This window comes from Salvelinus fontinalis, chromosome 22 (genome assembly GCF_029448725.1).
Source record: "Salvelinus fontinalis isolate EN_2023a chromosome 22, ASM2944872v1, whole genome shotgun sequence".
Taxonomy (NCBI): Eukaryota; Metazoa; Chordata; class Actinopteri; order Salmoniformes; family Salmonidae; genus Salvelinus; species Salvelinus fontinalis.
The window spans coordinates 30,529,262-30,549,830 of record NC_074686.1 but is presented as its reverse complement, the minus strand read 5'-3'; the positions used below and the strand labels follow the sequence as shown (position 1 = coordinate 30,549,830).

General features: G+C 42.7%; 1 pseudogene; it reads left to right on the top strand.

Moving 5' to 3' along the window:
• Positions 1-20,569, top strand: part of LOC129820191 (syndetin-like) — a 331,482-nt pseudogene that overhangs the window by 246,055 nt on the left and 64,858 nt on the right.

Sequence of the window (20,569 nt, the reverse complement as noted above, 5' to 3'; positions counted from 1 at the left end):
GTGAGTGCTTTAGATGACAAGCCAAATGTATTCAGCCTCCTAAGGTTGAAGAGGCGCTGTTGCGCCTTCTTCACCACGCTGTCTGTGTGGGTGGACCATTTCAGTTTGTCCGTGATGTGTACACCGAGCAACTTAAAACTTTCCACCTTCTCCACTACTGTCTCGTCGATGTGGATGGGGGGGGCGGGGGGGGGGGCTCCCTCTGCTGTTTCCTGTGCTGTTTCCTGAAGTCCACGATCATCTCCTTTGTTTTGTTGACGTTGAGTGAGAGGGTATTTTCCTGACACCACCCTCCGAGGGCCCTACCTCCTCCCTGTAGGCTGTCTCGTCGTTGTTGGTATTCAAGCCTACCACTGTAGTGTCGTCTGCAAACTTGATGATCCAGTTGAAAGCGTGCATGGCCACGTAGTCATGGGTGAACAGAGAGTACAGGAGAGGGCTGAGAACGCACCCTTGTGGGGCCCCAATGTTGAGGATCATTGGGGTGGAGATGTTGTTTCCTACCTTCACCGCCTGGGGTCGGCCCCTCAGAAAGTCCAGGACCCAGTTGCACAGGGGGGAGTCGAGACCCAGGGTCTATAGCTTAGTGACGAGTTTGGACGGTATTATGGTGTTAAATGCTGAGCTGTAGTCAATGAACAGTATTCTTACGTAGGTATTCCTCTTGCCCTTTCCACTACATGGAACAACAGATTGCCCCCCCCCCCCCCAATAAACAAAAGGGAAGTTTGTTCTTAAGTGTCTGTCCTATAACTGAGAGATTTATATTTTTGTCACTAAACTGTCTCCATATATACCACCATACATTTTTTCAACTGGTGGGGGACCTTCAGACGAGTCTTGTGAGGACTGTAAAAATGATACAAATAAAAAGTATTTATTTGTAATTCTCCCTATTTTTTTATACTGATTGTTATCAGATCTTCAACCAAAACCTAATATTTGATAAAGGGAACCTGAGTTTACAAATAACAAAACAAATTATACTTGTTTTATTTATTTAATTAACAAAGTTATGCAACACCCAGTTCTCCTGCCACCAACCAAACACTTCCTGTAGTTCTTGATCAGTCTCTCATATTGGAGAGGTTTTGGCACAGCATGCAGAACTGCTTTAACTCAGCCACATTTGTTGTTTTTCATTGGGTGTCGCATAAATTAGTTTATGAAACAAATGAAATATGTAATTGTTGTGTTATTTGTTCACTCAGGTTCTCTTTATCTATTACATTTTGTTTGAAGATCTGATTTAAAAAAATATGCGAAGGTAGAGAAAATTAGAAAGGGAGCAAATACTTTTTCGTAGCCCTGTACACCGAATGAAGTGGATTTAACAGATTCAATCAATATGGGATCAACGTTTTCACCTGGTCAGTCTATTTCATGGAAAGAGCAGGTGTTCCTAAAGTTTTTTACACTCTGTACAGTTATAGTTATATATACAGTACCAGTGAAAAGTTTAGACCCACCTACTCATTCAAAGGTTTTTCTTTATTTTTACTATTTTCTACATTGTAGAATAGTGAATACATCAGAACTATAACTCATATGGAATCATGTAGTAACCAAAAAACAGTTAACTTCTCTGGGATATGTGGGACGCTAACGTCCCACTTGGCCAAAAGCCAGTAAAAATGCAGAGCGCCAAATTCAAATAAATTACTATAAAAATCTAACTTTCATGAAATCACACATGAAAGATACCAAATTAAAGCTACACTTGTTGTGAATCCAGCCAACATGTCAGAATTTAAATAGGCCGTACGACGAAAGCACACCAAACGATTATGTTAGGTCAGAGCCAAGTCACAGAAATCTGTCCTTTGGTCTGTACCTTGTGTCATCTGAGTCCAAATTGGAGATTTTTGGTTCCACCCACCGTGTTTGTGAGACGCAGAGTAGGTGAACGGATGATCTCCGCATGTGTGGTTCCCACTGTGAATCATAGAGGTGTGATGGTGTGGGGGTGCCTACCTGGTGACACTGTCAGTGATTTATTTAGAATTCAAGGCACACTTAACCAGCATGGCTACCACAACATTCTGCAGTGATTCATCATCCCATCTGGTTTGCGCTTAGTGGGACTATCATTTGTTTTTCAACAGGACAATGACTCAAAACACACCTCCAGGCTGTGTAAGGGCTATTTTACCAAGAAGGAGAGTGATGGAGTGCTGCATCAGATGACCTGGCCTCCACAATCACCCGACCCCAACCCAATTGAGATGGTTTGGGATGAGTTGGACTGCAGAGTGAAGGAAAAGCAGCCAACAAGTGCCTAGCATGGAAACTCCTTCAAGACTGTTGGAAAAGCATTCCTCATGAAGCTGGGTGAGAGAATGTCAAGAGTGTGCAAAGCTGTCATCAAGGCAAAAAGGGTGGCTAATTTGAAGATGCTCAAGGATAAAATATATAAAATATATTTTGATTTGTTTAACACCTTTTTGGTTGCTACATGATTCCATATGTGTTATTTCATAGTTTTAATGTCTTCACTATTATTCTGCAATGTGGAAATTTGTTAAAATAAAGAAAAACCCTTGAATGAGTAGTTGTGTCCACATTTTTGACTGGTACTGTAAATAATTGCATCTTACTGCTGTAGCTCACTGTTTAAGCTCTGTGGTAAAACCAACTCTCATATCTGTCTGATATAGCCTGTGGTCATAGCTCACTGCTCCAGCTTTAACGGTTGGCCACTGAGCTAATGTCTGTGGTGCTATTAGCCTGTAATCCACAGAGTGTATCCAAAGAATGTCTATCTCTGTGTCTCCCTGGTCTGTCAAAGCCAGCTCATCTATCCCTCTCTCTCTGTCACTGTTCTTTCAAAGCTAACTGGTGTTTCTTTGTATGTCTCACTCACTGACTCACTCATTCTGGGTGGCAGATAGCCTGGCGGGTAGGAGCATTGGGCCAGTAGCCGAAAGGTTGCTGGCAAGGTAAAATCTATCATTCTGAGTAAGGCAGTTAATCTACTGTTCCCTGGGTGCCGATGACGTGGATGTCTATTAAGGCAGCCCCCCACACCTCTCTGATTCAGAAGACACATTTCAGTTTAATACATTCAGTTGTACAACTGAATAGGAATCCCCTGTTTCCATTCTCTCTCTCTCTGTCTTTCTCAGTCTCTCTGCCTCCCTCTTCATCGCAAAGTGAATGTGTCTGTCCCTTTCTCTGAGTATCTGTGGTCTATCAAAGGTCTAACTCTCCGCTCTCTGTGTGTGGGAGGAAGGAGCAAGTCAAGCTAACTATTCTCTCTCTCTGTCCCCCTGTTTTAGGAGTCTCTGGGGGAAGGCGGATCCAGCATCCAGGGTGGCCCAGTGGAGGAGAGGAAGGAGAAGGTGCCCAGCCCTCACCTCAGCCAGCTGGTTGTTCTGACAGCCAGTGAGACACTCTACGGCCTGGCCCAGAGGGTGGTCACCACAGAGTCACTGTGAGAGATGGTCTTTAGACCCCCATTTGAAATCCTGTTTATATCTCTTTAGAAGTCCCTAGAGCACAGGTGTCAAACTCATTCCACGGAGGGCCGAGTGTCTGCGGGTTTTCGCTCCTCCCTTGTACTTGATTGATGAATTAACATCACTAATTAGTTAGGAACTCCCCACACCTGGTTGTCTAGGGCTTAATTGAAAGGAAAACCCAAAAACCTGCAGACACTAGGCCCTCCATGGAATGAGTTTGACACCCCTGCCCTAGAGGGTGGTGGCAACTGAGGGTCGTTCCAAATGAAATCAATCCCAGAGCTCCAGAGTGCGACACTCTGACTTGGCTGTGCGAGTTATACACTGTATTGGTGCATCGATGCAAGCTGGACATTCTACACGCTCACCTCACTCCAAACTTAAAAGGTTTTCAGGCTACTAAAACCATGATTTGGTCAAACAATAATGTGCATTATCCTCATCATTACTGTAATAAAAGGCTCTGCCCTGTCGCAGAGCGACCCGCTGAGCGACCCGCTGTCCTCCACACTCCGGGAGAGAAATGTTATGATTGTAGGCTGTAACATTTCAAAATCCGATTGGGAGAAAAACACAACTTTGGAAGTAACTACTGTTTTCACTGTTGAAGAGATCTCAGTTTTTTTATAGGTATTTCTCAACTCTTAATATTGAGCTTTATAGCAACTATTTTACAACCAATATATTTGATATGGCTTACAGAGACGGAGCGTGTGACCTGCATGGCCACCAGCAGTGGGTATCATATTTAGAGTTAGCGATCTAGCTAATGTGTTTTGAGTTCCCACTTACTCAGATGGTTAATTAGCCCCAAATAAATTAGACAATGCTATTAGTGCACATAAAGATGTAGGCAAATTCATCTCTATTGAACAAAATACAATTCTGAAAATTCTGGAGCCCTATTTAACAGTACAATATAACAATAGCCTAATTGTCAACCCAAAATTCATGACAATCACTGGATTAGGTAGCACATCAAAATATATTGAATCATGCATTCCTGCATGGACATGTTAGATGAAACAAGGTATTTCCTGAATACCACCTCTTAATAAAAACAATTGTGAATGACTTGATAAGATGACAAAAACAATATTCCACAGTACATGTACAGTACATCTCTCAGATATAGTACAGACTACAGAACAAACATCCTTCTGATATGTTTTGGGGACTGTCTGTTTTTTTTTATACTTCAAGGGGTCTTAAAACTAAAAATCAAATAGCAAAATTATGCTTGGTATGACCTTAAAACAATTCCATATAGCTTAGACAGGGCTTAGGCTCTTAAGGGGTTTTAAAGGAAGGAAGAATGGAATGGTCCTCAGGGGAGAAGACATATCCCCCCCCTCAGAGAATGGAATGGTCCTTAGGGGAGAAGACATATCCCCCCCTCAGAGAATGGAATGGTCCTTAGGGGAGAAGACATACCGCCCCCCCCCCCCCCCTCAGAGAATGGAATGGTCCTTAGGGGAGAAGACATACACCCCCCCCCCCCCCCCCTCAGATAATGGAATGGTCCTTAGGGGAGAAGACATACCCCCCCCCCCCCCCTCAGAGCAGTTACTGTAGCGGTGGAAGGGGCTTACACACCACCTAACCACTCTGTCCTAGCACCCAGACATGCTCAGCATACAATACGCCATTCTGAATAAAGCCATTACTGACTATGGGAGCCTCGTAAAGGGCTGCTCTACCTTTAACGGCTCATTTAGCCATGCTTAAATGGAATAATCAATGAGGGCCCGCCACCCCAGGGCCCTGAGCAAAGATCAAGATTATGTTGCGAAAGATAAGTGCCTCTCGTCATTGTCTAAATGACGTATTTATATAAGCATAACCCGATAAATGTCAGGGCTTTGCTTGTTATCTCTCCCCGTGGTAACCATGAGATTTGTGGTCATGGTGGGCTGACAACTCACAGATAATGCCATTTTTCGTGTCCATAAAAACAAACGTGTTTGCCCAGGCTCATTTGTGGGAATGTTGTCATATTAAAGGGAGGCAGGCGTAAGCTGTGTGTATGTCTCGTGGTGTATTGGACATCACTTGCGCTTGTTAATGTTCGATGGTTGAATGTAATGCAGTCTGGAAAGGTAATGGTCTTTGTTGAGGTTCTAATTTTGTCCTAGATACTCATTTATTTGGCACACATAGATTTGCAATTCGTTTCAATGTGTTTCAGGCCCGCTTTCAATTATTTCTCAGTAGGCAGCTAGTTTCTACTGCAACAAGCACTTATTAAAAAAGAATGTGTCAACACAATGTGGTTATGTAAGGATCATCTTGGATTACACATAACAGACATTCACATGTTTTGTTCATTTCTCTAACATCTGAAGGGGACGTGTTGCATCACCAAATGAAAAACCCTGTTCCATGGCTAAACGATTTTGATTCATTCTCTCCTTCTCTCTCATATGTATCTATTCCCAACTGAACTTTCGGCTCCAGCTCCAGCCTACTAAGTAGCATTTCCACCTGCTGCCCTAGGATGTATCCTAAATGGCACCCTATTCTCTTCATGGTGCACTACTTTTGACCAGAGCCTTATGTGTCAAAAATAGTGCACTATATAGAAAACAGAGTGTAATTTGGGACACATCCCTAGTCCGTAGTGTACAATATTGTTTATTTAACAGTTACCATACTGTTATAATGAGGTCCATTCATCTCTATGCCTTCCCCTTGCCTTGCGTTGACCTTGTCGCACGGCCAGTCATTAACGGTTATCACCAGATTTGCACACTCAGTTGACTCTCTGCCCATCATTAAACTGAACTTATTTTCTTGAATTTTGTTTATGTAAAAAATGTAAAAGGATAATAATAGCATTGATGATGATGACACATTTGAAAAATGTTTTCAATCCCCCTGTGCCCCATTTTTACACTGGACTAGCTTTTATTTTTGTTTCTATTGATTTTAATTAATAGTTTTTTCCCCCTACAACTTTTCTATGTGGCTCAGTGTTTGCTAATGTATAGCTGTAGTGATGAAAACACAGTGAATGTAAATACTCCCACTGTTTTAGGCTTCATGGCCTGATATGGTGCTGATTTAAACCAACAAGAAGGTGCATTATGACCTGGCCAAAACTCAATTTCTAGCTACTGTACCTCCTACACCCTTCCTCCATCTGATGCTAGGACTGAAACTGCCTCATTAACAAGCACAGGGGATCAAGAGAAGTTTCTAAAGCTCAGGAGAAAGAGGGGAAATGGTCTGTCGGCAATATCCCAATCCATTCAGCTAAAGCCCCTACTCCCCTCTCCCCTCCTACCTCTCTCCGTACCCCTCGAACACTGCTTCAATCTCTGATTTGGTGGGCCTATCCGCCTAGCTAAAAGCCTGTACTGATTTCTCTCTCTGTCTCTCTTCCCAGGGTGTTTCTGGCCAAGCAGTTTTAGTTCCTTCGGTCTCACCTGGATACTATGATGCCTGCAGCCAAGAAGCCATTCCTCCAGCAGTTCTACTCACAGGTCAGTCAGTCCACAACTCTATGGATGTATCCCAAATGGCACCCTATTCCCTAAAAATGTGCACAGGGGCGTTGCACAGTCCGAGTGGCACGAGACGTATGTGATCTTGTCTCAATGTCATCAAGGTATGAAATTATTGTTATTTTCAAATACAATCTCTTTTTGGGGTTAGTTGTGAACAATTTTTAGTGTACAAATTATTATAATTATTACCTGCCACCCGACCATTTGCGGCAACAAAAATAGGCCCGTGGCTGAATCTAGTTGTCTACCCCTGTTATAGGGATTAGGATGCCAAATTACAAACGCAACCTACACTACCGTTCAAAAGTTTGGGGTCACTTAGAAATGTCCTTGTTTTTGAAAGAAAAGCTAACTTTTTTGTCCATTAAAATAACATCAAAATTTAAAAAATTGTCCATTAAAATAACATCAAATTGATCCGAAGTACAGTGTAGACATTGTCACTGTTGTAAATTATTATTGGAGCTAGAAACGGCTGATTATAATGGAATATCTACATAGGCATAACAGAGGCCCATTATCAGCAACCATCACTTCTGTGTTCCAATGGCACGTTGTGTTAGCTAATCCAAGTTTATCATTTTAAAAGGCTAATTGATCATTAGAAAACCCTTTTGCAATTATGTTAGCACAGCTTAAAACAGTTGTTCTGATTAAAGAAGCTATAAAACTGGCCTTCTTTAGACTAGTTGAGTATCTGGAACATCAGCATTTGTGGGTTCGATTACAGGCTCAAAATGGCCAGAAACAAAGACCTTTCTTCTGAAACTCGTCAGTCTATTCTTGTTCTGAGAAATGAAGGCTATTCCATGCGAGAAATTGCCAAGAAACTGTAGATCTCGTACAACGCTGTGTAATACTCCCATTTTGAGCCTGTAATATGGACTTCTGCGCTTTCCGGAGGGTGTGTTTTCCTTGACAATTTCTCTCGGAAAGTACCTTGTGTCATTCTGTAGGAGGACAAAATCAGTCATGTTATTAAATAGTGGTTGTGATCTCCTATGACACACATGACCTTATCAGTGAGAGTGGAAATGACTGTTGACCACAAAGTCTTCTCTATCAGCTTGATCTTTTTCAACGTGTGTGTACCATTACAGAGTCTTGAGGGTGCATCAGAGTTTCACATTTTCAAAAAGGGACTCAAAATCAATATCTTGCCCAAACGATTTGACACTTTCTAAAGTTCAATATCAGGAGAAAATTACATTTGAACATTCTCAAATCTTTCTACTGAACGTTTTTCACTTTTTCTGTCCTTACTTACTTTGTACACTGAGTAAAATGTACTGAGTGAGTATTGAATTGACACTGTCCTTGTTTATGGATGCGTCCTAAATGGAACACTATTCCATATATACTTCACTACTTCTGACCAGGGCCCTGATCAAAAGTAGTGCCCTATGAAGGGAGTAGGGTGCCATTTATGACACAACCACTGTCCTTGTTTATACCATTGTCCTTGTCATTCGCTTATAGACTGTCTCCACGGCCAGTGAGCTACGTAAACCCATATGCTGGGTGGTGGCGGCCAAGGCTTTAGACCACGAACAGATGCTGCTGCTGATGGCTGCAGTTAAGTGGGACATTAGGGAGATAATGTCACAGCACAATGTGTACGTCCTGATGAAGGTAATGTGGCATGTGTGTTTTAGTATGTGTGAACGTAATGACTAAAATATGCTGAAGGACGTGTATGTGTATATTCCTGTAAAGGATATCTTCATAAGGTCATGACCGTTTGTCATGTCATTGCTGTAATAATACAGTGATGGATCAGGGTTCATGGCTGATTTTCCTGATTTTCCTGTATATATTTTCTGTAATAACCCTAAGAAGCTGTAAACTCCACATATAGAACGCATGCTGGCCTCTGGAACATAGTGGCGGTGCGCACAGTCATGTCCAATGAGTCTATGTAGAGCTGACTTGGCTTAACCTGAAAAAGAGGTTTGTCTCCATACCGAAGGAGATAAATATAATAATTCCTTTAAAATGTATTTATTTAGGGGCCTCCCGGGTGGCGCAGTGGTCTAGGGCACTGCATCGCAGTGCTAGCTGCGCCACCAGAGTCTCTGGGTTCGCGCCCAGGCTCTGTCGCAGCCGAGGTCCGTGGGGCGACGCACAATTGGCATAGCGTCGTCCGGGTTAGGGAGGGTTTGGCCGGTAGGGATATCCTTGTCTCATCGCGCTCCAGCGACTCCTGTGGCAGGCCGGGCGCAGTGCGCGCTAACCAAGGGGTCCAGGTACAAGGTGTTTCCTCCGACACATTTTTGTTGTCATTTCAGGCAATCTCAACGCTGTGCGTTACAGGGAAGACATCCTTCTCCCTCATGTGGTACCCTTCCTGCAGGCTCATCCTGACATGACCCTCCAGCATGACAATGCCACCAGCCATACTGCTCGTTCTGTGCGTGATTTCCTGCAAGACAGGAATGTCAGTGTTCTGCCATGGCCAGCGAAGACCCCGGATCTCAATCCCATTGTGCACGTCAGAGACCTGTTGGATCGGAGGGTGAGGGCTAGGGCCATTCCCCCAGAAATGTCCAGGAACTTGCAGGTGCTTTGGTGGAAGAGTGGGGTAACATCTCACAGCAAGAACTGGCAAATCTGGTGCAGTCCATGAGGAGGAGATTTACTGCAGTACTTAATGCAGCTGGTAGCCACACCAGATACTGACTGTTACTTTTGATTTTGACCCCGTCCACATTTCGTCCACATGTCACATGTGATTGCTTCCCTACACTCAACACACGGCTATCATGGTGCCTGGTACCAGACTGTGTCTCTTCTCCTCCCAGAGGATTCCTCCCATAGGATCCCTGATGGCTAACAATAACATATCCTGACATCATGTAAACGTTATACATTACCCTCTCTCCCTCAGTGACATGAATACGTATATTTCATATTCTCATAACCCAACAGCACAAACCAGAAAGGATGGCGTATCGCTGCAGAATGCTGTGGTAGCCATGCTGGTTAAATGTTCCTTGAATTCTAAATAAATCACAGTGACACCAGCAAAGCACCATCACACCTCATCCTCTATGCTTCACGGTGGGAACCACACATGCAGAGATCATCCGTTCACCTACTCTGCGTCTCACAAAGACATGGCTGTTGGAACTAAAAATCTCAAATTTGGACTTATCAGACCAAAGGACATATTTCCACTGGTCTAATTGCTCGTGTTTCTTGGCCCAAGTAAGTCTCTTCTTACTGGTGTCCTTTAGTAGTGGTTCCTTTGCAGAAATTTGACCATGAAGGCCTGATTCACACAGTCTCCTCTGAACAGTTGATGTTGAGATGTGTCTGTTACTTGAACTCTGTGAAGCATTTATTTGGGCTGCAATTTCTGAGGCTGGTAACTCTAATGAACTTATCCTCTGCAGCAGAGGTAACTCTGGGTCTTCCTTTCCTGTTGCGGTCCTCATGAGTGCCAGTTTCATCATAACGCTCTATCGTTTTTGTGACTGCACTTGAAGGAACTTTTAAATTTCTTGAAATTTTCCGAATTGACTGACCTTCATGTCTTTAAAGTAATGATGGACTGTCGTTTCTCTTTGCTTATTTGAGCTGCCATAATATGGACTTAGCCCTATTTGGTAAAACACCATCTTCTGTATACCATCCCTACCTTGTCACAACACAACTGATTGGCTCAAACGCATTAAGGAAAAAAATGACACAAATTAACTTTTAACAAGGCACACCTGTTAATTGAAATGCGTTCGAGGTGACTACCTCATGAAGCTTATTGAGAGAATGCCAAGAGTGTGAAAAGTTGTTATCAAGGCAAAGAGTGGCTACTTTGAAGAATCTTAAATATATATTTTGATTTGTTTAACACTTTTTTGGTTACTACATGATTCCATGTGTTACTTCATAGTGTTGATGTCTTCACTATTATTCTACAATGTAGAAAGTAGTACAAATAAGGAAAACCCTTGAATGAGTAGGTGTCCAAAACCTTTTGACAGGTACTGTATATATTTTAATAGAATTGATTGTGTGGTGGAGCTGCGGACCCCTGACCATATCAGATCACACAATATACTGTATTGACATTACTTCTTAACAAAGCATACTGTAACTTCCCTAGCCTTAGTAAGCCCATTACCAAAGGTAATAGTAGTCATTCTCCTGGGGTGACCCGTGTTCTAACCCCCCTAGGATGGTACTCTCTTCCACTGTTCGCTACTACAATAGCATTAAATGTTACATATCAACCCAAGGAAAGATCTCCCCAAGGCACTAGCAATTACCATAAATATTCTACAGTATTATGCAAGGCATCCTTTAGTATAGTAGCTCTCACTCTGTTGAAGATTTATGAGTTTACCATAGTAGTTAATGGGTTGAATTTACACTGAGCTTCCCCTGATCTCAAAGTACTTTACATTGTCTACCGACAACTCAATCACAGATCTAATCTCATCTACACTACATGGCCAAAAGTATGTGGACACCTGCTCATTGAAAATCCCATTCCAAAATCATAGGCATTAATATTTGCTGCTGTAACAGCCTCAACTCTTTTGGGAAGGGTTTCCACTAGATGTTGGAACATTGCCGCAAGGACTTGCTTCCATTCAGCCACGAGCGTTAGTCAGGTTGGACACTGATGTTGGGCGATTAGGCCTGGCTCGCAGTCGGCGTTCCAATTCATCCCAAAGCTGTTGAATGGGGTTGAGGTCAGGGCTCTGTGCAGGCCTGTCAATTTCTTCCACAGCAATTACGACAAGCAATGTTTGTATGGACCTTGCTTTGTGCAAGGGGGCATTGTCACGTTGAAACAAGAAAGGGTCTTCCCTAAACTGTTGCCACAAAGTTGGAAGCACAGAATCATCCAGAATGTCATTGTATGCTGTATTGTTAAGATTTCCCTTTACTGGAACTAAGGGGCCTAGCACTAACCATGAAAAACAGCCCCAGACCATTATTCCTCCTCCACCAAACTTTAAAGTTGGCACTATGCATTTGGGCAGGTTGCATTCTCCTGGCATCCACCAAACCCAGATTTTTCAGACTGCCAAATGGTAAAGCGTGATTTATCACTCCAGAGAACGCGTTTCCACTGCTCCAGAGTTCAATGGCGGCGAGCTTTACACCATTCCAGCCGACTCTTGGCATTGCACATGGTGAGCTTAGGCTAGTGTGCGGCAACTCGGCCATGGAAACCCATTTCATGAAGCTCCCAACGAACAGTTCTTGTGCTGACGTTGCTTCCAGAGGCAGTTTGGAACTCGGTAGTGAATGTTGCAACCGAGAACAGACGCGCTTCAGCACTCGGCGGTCCCGTTCTGTGAGCTTCTGTGGCCTACCATTTCGCGAGCGAGTCTTTGTTGCGCCTAGACTTTTCCACTTCACAATAACAGCTCTATCAGGGCAGAGATTTGACAAACTGACTTGTTGGAAAGGTGGCATCCTATGACTGTGCCACGTTGAAACTCACTGAGCTCTTCAGTACGGGCCATTCTACTGACAGTGTTTGTCTATGGAGATTGCATGGCTGTGAGCTTGATTTTATAAACCGATCAGCAGCAGGTGACTAAAATAGCCAAATCCTCTCATTTGAATGGGTCCACATACTTTTGTGTATTTTAGTTAAGCTAGACCACGTGACTATGTTGTATTATCTTGAAAAGGGATTGGTACTACCATTTCAATGCATTTGTTTATCTGTTTATAACAAGCAGTGTTCGGACGGTTTCCCAGTTGGACAGCTTTGTATTTGTACCACAGTAGTTCAGGTTAAGTGCTGTTCTTATGGATCCTACAGTACAGTACATTTACAGTACCTCAAGGGAAACCAGCACCACACATCCCCAAACATGGCCATCTCTCTCCTATTCCCCCTATGAACATTCAATTGCACTGCAGGAAGAAAAACATCGCAAATATAATTTTTGTGGCAATGGGATTTTTTTTCAGCTAGGCTTCCTGGTTAGGAACTAAAGATGATACCTCTCTTTTGAGACTGTCTATTGGAAAAGTATTTGAAATACAGTGAGATCTTTCAAATATGGATTATTTTTTTAAACAAATTTTCCGGTAATTCCGGAAACACAAGGTCATCGATAACTTTTAATCTCTTTCAACATGTCGAGATCTTGGTTTAAAGTTTTCTCTTCTCATTCCCCTAACAACTCCGAGAGGTCTTCCGATATCAATTATTTGCCAGTTAGGATTTGAATAATTCATATAACGGAAGAAGTTTGGGGAGTTTAATGCAGATTCAGGAAGCTAAGTTTGAGGTTTGTTAAGGAAAGGTGAGTTTCTTAGGTCCCCTCCTGTAACTATCTCCAGGCTTAAAATTCTCTTCCCAAATGAGTATCAAATTGTTATTCATTCCTTCCACTTATCCCATCATGCATTTTGCATGGGGACGTGTGGCTCGGCGTGGCGTGATGAGCATGAAGCCGGAGCATACGGAGAGAGGGGGCCCTAGTGTTGAGGAACAGATGGGATTTTGCAGTGGAAGCGTGACCGTGGGCCTTACTTGCGAGGCGGAAGCTAAGAGATTCCCCCAAATATGCATAAGCATTTCTGTCTGAACAGCCATAGCTTTAAATCCCGAACCACATCGAGCAAACCACTACACAGCCTTCTAATGAAATACTCAGGCTCACCTTTCTGGATCTGTGGATCGGCTGGAAGACGGCTCTCTGCGAGCATTATTAAGCCGCTCTAAGCCAAACTAATTATGTTTAAGCCAAATAGTCGGAGGAAAAGTGTCTGCCTCACTGACTTGATTTAAACGTATTTGCCATATTGATGATCGCAGCGGACCTAAGAGTTTAATTTACACGACAAGATGAGAGTAACGGTCAGGCTGAGATGTAGCCGCTCATCCAATCTTTTTAGACATAGTATGGTAGTGGTGTGCGGGTCAGCTGTTTGTTCACCTGCCCGAAATTGCTAATAACCCACCCGCCCGACTATATTTAATAAGGTGAAAATCTGAGGCCTGCACCCAACCCTCACCCACTAATATAGAAAATGTGCTCTAGGCTACTATCACAAAAGGCAAAACAATTTTTGGACACGGAGTGCAGGATTTCTTTTTACGGATTGAAATGTTTCTGCTTATAATTTTCAACATTTTAGTAGGCTATTTGTTAGTCAACTTGTCTAAAATTAGATACATGCAGCTTCTCTTCTGTCATTATATGTTGCCCTAGAAGACTAAGTAAACCCTTGCTCACCAGAATATCATAAATCGATAGAATAATTACTTCAATCTAGTTCAAGTTCATCTGCTTCTCTCACAGAGCCAAGACATTTAGGGACTGGGGAGAAAATGCAGAAACTCAACCCTCCAAAAAACTGGGAATGTTTTTCTGTGCAAAATTTCCGAAAGACATCAGTTTGACCGGTTGTAAGGGAATAGAAAGCTGTGAAAACGACCCAAACATGTTTCTGATAAGATTTCAGTTTGGCTTGGATGCATATTTTATATGGCACTATCAGCTTTTATGATGTTGATAAAGATAGCACCTATACAGACAGTATCTAGCTGCACATTCACATTCTCTCAAGATCTGAAATGAATAAATAATATTTCTACACCAAAGAATGTGCCTAGATTTGGTGTATCATTTAACTGCAAGAAATGCTGAGAGGTTATAGACCTACAGTCAGTGTCCAGATTTCAGTTTCCATTTAACCCACCTGAACAGTAGGCTACAGTTCCCTTGACGTGTGATAGGCCTATTTGAAGTTCCGTCTTGTGACTGTCGAATTTGTATAGAGCCTCACAATCATCACACATAACATAGCAGGCACTGCTTTCATAATCTTTTACCACTTCAACAAATCTTTCCCAAACATGACTTTTCTGTCCCTCCCTTCTCTTTATTTTCATCTCTCTATTTCACAGCTTTTCTCTTTTTGAATTAAATTCGACCTTTTTGCCTCCGTGTATCGATGTTATCTTTTTCTGCTCATTACCAAAAGCATTTGGCGGTTGGCGTGTAGGTTATTCGGCGTGCGTACAGTTGGTCCCTAAAGCTTAGGCTGATGCACTAATGCCAGATAGCCTAAAATAATCAAATAAAAACCTCAACGTAGCCTATAGATATAAATTACACAATAATTACTCTTTTATGGATTTTTTTAAGGTATTTTTTTCTTTTTATTCAGCCCGCCCACCACCCACCCTTCATCCACACAATCTTTAATGACCCTAAACCCACCCGCCCCGTGGAGATAAGCGCGGGGAACTGCGGGTTATGAGTCAACCCATGCATCACTACAGTATGTTTTATGATTGACAAGTTATTGATACAGGGTTGTATTTGAGAGGAGATTGTGTATGTGGTTTTCATGAGTTTGGGTTGAATATTAGCATCCAATATTGGCATATATTTGCATTTAGATTGGAAATTGTGTCAGGGGTACTGACGTTGTCTCATTTACAAACCAGGCTATTCAAAATGTGAGCGTTTGATGGCACACATTTGTTGTTTGAAAAGACATTCAATGCAGTCCTTGGGTACTTTCATTCATCAAAATAATGTGTGAGAAAATCTATTTTTAGATTTATGACTGTATGATGATTTTCAGATGCATTTGATTTCTCCTCGTGAATTCTGCCAGTCAGATGCAATACCTTGTACCACCTTTTTAGTGAAAAATGTGTCACCTTCAATTCCCTTTCCAGTGTTCTGCAGTTTGCCAACATGAACCACTACACCCTTCACCATAATTACCTCCATTCAAATCGAATTGAAAATTGCAGACTGTGTAACAAGCGTACAAGCTTCTGGTGCAGTGAGTGAGTGAGGAAAACATTTCGCCTTTTTCTGAAACCCCAGTCTGTACTATTGTGGCGTTTGTATCAGCAACAAACAAGGTGTAAGGACACGGTGAAACATGTAGCTTTTGGCATATGGAGAGCGTCAGAGCGATGGGTCTTTGTGTCTAAAAAGCAACATATATTTTTGGGGGTGAAATGAAAGAAAAATGAAAAAGGCCTGAGCAGCTGCATCAACACGTCCATGACTGATGTGTCTCTGCTGCTCATGTTGGAATGGAGCGCGGCCAACAGCCATCTTGTATGGCAAGGGTTGCTAGGACATCTGTGGTGCAGGGGGAGTATGTGAGGGCTGAAAAGTTGGATGGATGTCTGCTCAGCTGTGTTAATGAGAACTCATGTCGACTAACATTATTCACCAGCTCAGCTGTAGAACTGGGTGTTAGCTCATCAACACACAAAATACAAAGTACAATCAACAATACTAATGAAAGTATCTCTGCTTTAAAATATAGCTAACTAGACTTCAGTAGGCATGACACTTTGGGGATTTTGAGAAGTCGTGAAACCCAGAATGATGTCTTTGTAATATATTTATCAGTGGACCAAAAATGTTAATAAAAAAACGAACCAAATGTTATGGTTTTTCTATTCCTCGGGAGTTTGAGGAGTTTAACAAGAGGCTGGGTGATGTGTCCAGACACCTTCCGGGTCCCCCTGCCTGTGTCTAACATCCTGTGGGAACACTGCATCTGTCTGGCCAACAGGACTCTGGTGGAGGGGTAAGTTGTTTACTTGCATATACAGAATACAGTGACTGATTTCTACATAAAAGCAGGAATGTTTCACCAGAGAAGCCAGGAGGCTTCAGAAGATGGAAGAACAACTCCTACATCCTTGCTTTGATTTACAAAACACTTTAATTGATTTCTAGATAAAACACATTTTCAGCAGATATACTGCAGCCTTCATCAAGGGGCTGAGTGGTGCCTGATGAGTCATGTTATTCCTTTTAATAAAACCTTTCCAAAAATAGTAAATAATGTCTCTCTGTACCCACTTACAGTTTGTGATAGTATATTTCAAAGGTACGAATCAGCGATTAAAAAAAATATATGTATATGCTTTAAAAAAATATATATATACAGTATGTGTATGCTTTTTTATGACCAGCAAAATGCTGCTGACTAGTTGTAATGCCAGCAAATATATTATGATAAGCACAGCAGGAAAAATAATATCTGCGAACACAAACCTACTGCTCATTCAATTATGGTTTATAGTGAGTTTATTACCACATGCTAATATGTACCTGTGGAATAGCGGGATTTACTGCCAGTGGATAGGAGAGGTGTGGACATTTTAGCTGCTTCGTTCATCTCTTATTTTGACGTCTTTTTGGTCGAGGGGCCCGTTCCTTGCTCCCAGGGTACACTCGTAAATATCAGCTGGGACGCATGTCACAGGCTGAATACCTCAAGTGAGTTATTGAATAAGGCCGTATTGGAGCCCCTGTCGTCTCCCGCAGTAAGGTACGACCACAAGGTGCTTCGAGCCCGAACATCGATCAAGAAAAGTTTGGTTCTCTTTTCTTTACTCCCCCCCTCTTTTTTTCTTCTCAAGGTTTGAACATCCTCTTGATGGAACATCTGCTTGTCATAAATAAATAAAAAACGAAATGTTAGAGTACCGCAAAGGAACGCGCTGATTGCCTAGATAAGCACTCAAGACATGAGTGCTCCCAGCTTTTCTCCAGCTTTCTCTGACATTCTCCTGAGACAACTCCTCTTCAGTCCTCTTATCCCCTACATATGGTAGCAACTAGCTAACTCTCTGTGCCTCCTTCTCCCCAACCCCAACACCATCCCAGGACTGTTATACGTTCTGTTATAGGGAACATGTCTGACACGAGGCTGGCCTGAGTCTCCTCTAAACACTTGACACATCCGAAATGGCTCCCAAAACCACCTGCTCCATTCCCATCTTCATTGCTAGTGAGTCAAAGGTTTGGGGCCTAATGCATTTCCCCTCAAATCAGCACTTGTACCCTTTCTCTGCAGAGTGCATTGTTCATGGTGGTGTGTGTGTGGGTGTGTGCGTGCATGTGTGCGTGCACTCTTGTCTAAGTGTGCGTGTGTGAAAGCATCTGTGAAATATAAGTACTGGCAGGCAGGGTTTTATACGGCCAGGCGAGACATCCTCTTTAAGCCTGAGAGACATGGCATTAATAGGGGAGTGGGGGGGTAAAAAGCTTTCATAATGCCCCTGACCATCTTCTGATGAAGTGGGAAAAAGACGAGGCACAAGCACAACATCTCTAAGAGTGTTAAAACGTGAAACCGGTAGGGAAGTGGGTACGGTGGTTTTTGCACCCAGGTTGATTGTGCTGAGCTTTACTGAGCTGGAAGTTCAGGGTTTTAGTTCTAAGGACAGAACTAGGGTTAGTTAGGGTTTTAGTTCTAAGGACAGAACTAGGGTTAGTTAGGGTTTTAGTTCTAAGGACAGAACTAGGGTTAGTTAGGGTTTTAGTTCTAACGACAGAACTAGGGTTAGTTAGGGTTTTAGTTCTAACGACAGAACTAGGGTTAGTTAGGGTTTTAGTTCTAAGGACAGGACTAGGGCTCCGGAGTGGCGCAGCGGTCTAAGGCACTGCATCTCAGTGCTAGAGGCGTCACTACAGACACCATGGTTCGAATCCAGGCTGTATCACAACCGGTCATGATTGGGAGTCCCATAGGGTGGCGCACTGTTGGCCCAGCATCACCCTGGTTTGGCCGGGTAGGCCGTCAATGTAAGTAAGAATATGTTCTCAACTGACTTGCCTAGTTGAATAAAGGTTCAATAAAAAATATATATAAAAAATATCATAATACAGTAGCTAGGAAAAGACACCCAAAGGTGTACAACTAACATGTAGTAAACTGTACAGGGTCCTCTTCATTCTCTGCTCGACACATCACCATGGACATGATCTGTGTATCAGTATTAGACCTGTGGAGCTCCTTCACAAGAGTCTGCCTCTCTCAGCTGCCCATCCCAGACTGGGATTAGTCTAGTCTCTGGTATTCCCTTCCCTCCGTATCCCCAAGGTCCTGGTCTGACTGCATCCCAAATGCATCCCATTCCCTATATAGTGCACTAGTTTGGGCCCTGTGGGCACTGGTCAGAAATGGTGCACTATAAAGGGAATAGGGTGCCATTATAGACACAGCCTGAGTGTCATGGTACTGTGCCTCCTATCACCTCCATCCATCCACTATGGTAGAGTGGCCAGGCGTTTGTCTGTTACAGTATCTTCGCCTCCCACTCCCAACTGGACTCTAGCTAGAGCTGCTTGACAGTCTGACTCACCACTCACCGTCTCACCCCGGGGGACTCTGGCAACCTTAGAGAGAGGAGGAAGGGAGGGATATATAAATGTAAGGAGAGAGATAAAGAGGGGGAGAGAGAAAGAGAGAGGGCGGGAGAGAGTTGTAGACTCTGGCAGTATCTATTTTCCCCTGAAAGCAATAACAGCTCTGTCAGGACCAGAACAAACATGGATGTCAGCAGCCACTGATCTGGTGGACTTGATTCCACTCCGCTACACACATACACAAACACACAAACACACAAACACACACACACACACACACACACACACACACACACACACACACACACACACACACACACACACACACACACACACACACACACACACACACACACACACACACACAAACACACACAAGGGAACAGTCAGATGTGACGGGCACTCCGACTGAGGACCCTCAAATCCAGACCCCCACACGGTGTGAAGAGACAGTTTGTGATGCTATCAAGTGAACAATGAATATTAAATCAAAAAGAAAGGAGGACCAAGGCACTCTTCATATAATTAATTAAAATGCCTTTATTAGTATGGCATGTTCAATAGAAACAGTTGTTTAAAAACCGACGCGTTTCGGCTGCATGGCCTTCGTCAGGGAGAAACAACTTTGTTTCTATTGAACATGCCATACTAATAAAGGCATTTTAATTAATTATATGAAGAGTGCCTTGGTCCTCATTTCTTTTTGATGACCAATTTACACCTTTTACCAAAGAGCACCTTCTATCTACCAAAATATACTATAGTGTACCTTAGTAGCGCTTCCCTTCCTCTTCTTTCTACTAATGAATATTAAATATTTACTTGTTGGCCTTTTTTTAAATTAAACAAACCCTTGAATTGTCTGAGACAAAAGATGCCTTGAAGAAAACTGTCTGAGCAGAATTAAGTTATGTAGATTTATTAACTCTGTCGATTTCAGATTTTCTCTTTTGACATTTTTGTTTTTCATTCTTGTGCCTTGGGCATCAAGAATACAAATGTCATGTTTTTAGAACGTTGCTAATAAACAACTCTGGATTCTGAAACGTCTCTCAACAAAAACTAAACTTGTCTATCTTATTCTGTATCTTATTCTGTACTGTCTGACAGTAATACAAAGTCAACAAAAAGTCAACTTGTGTCACCTGTTCCGTCATGTAGCTATGGTAACATAAAGAAGTGCAGTAATGAAGAAGAGAAGCTGACTATGAGGCCAATCCCTGACAAGGACTTTGTGGAGACCTACATCAAGGCCTACTACCTGACTGAGAATGACATGGAGCAGTTTATCAAGAACCACAGGGTGAGGAACGTTCACGGCAGCTTTGGAGTTATCATAATAATTATTCACTTAGTCTGCTCAATGTGCTTCGATTAATTCTACTTAGGAGGACGGGACTCACCCCGTTTACCAGCAATGTGTAGCACAAACCTGGATATGTGCAGTGAAAACTGCAAAAGTTAACCCCAGTTACAATAGCCA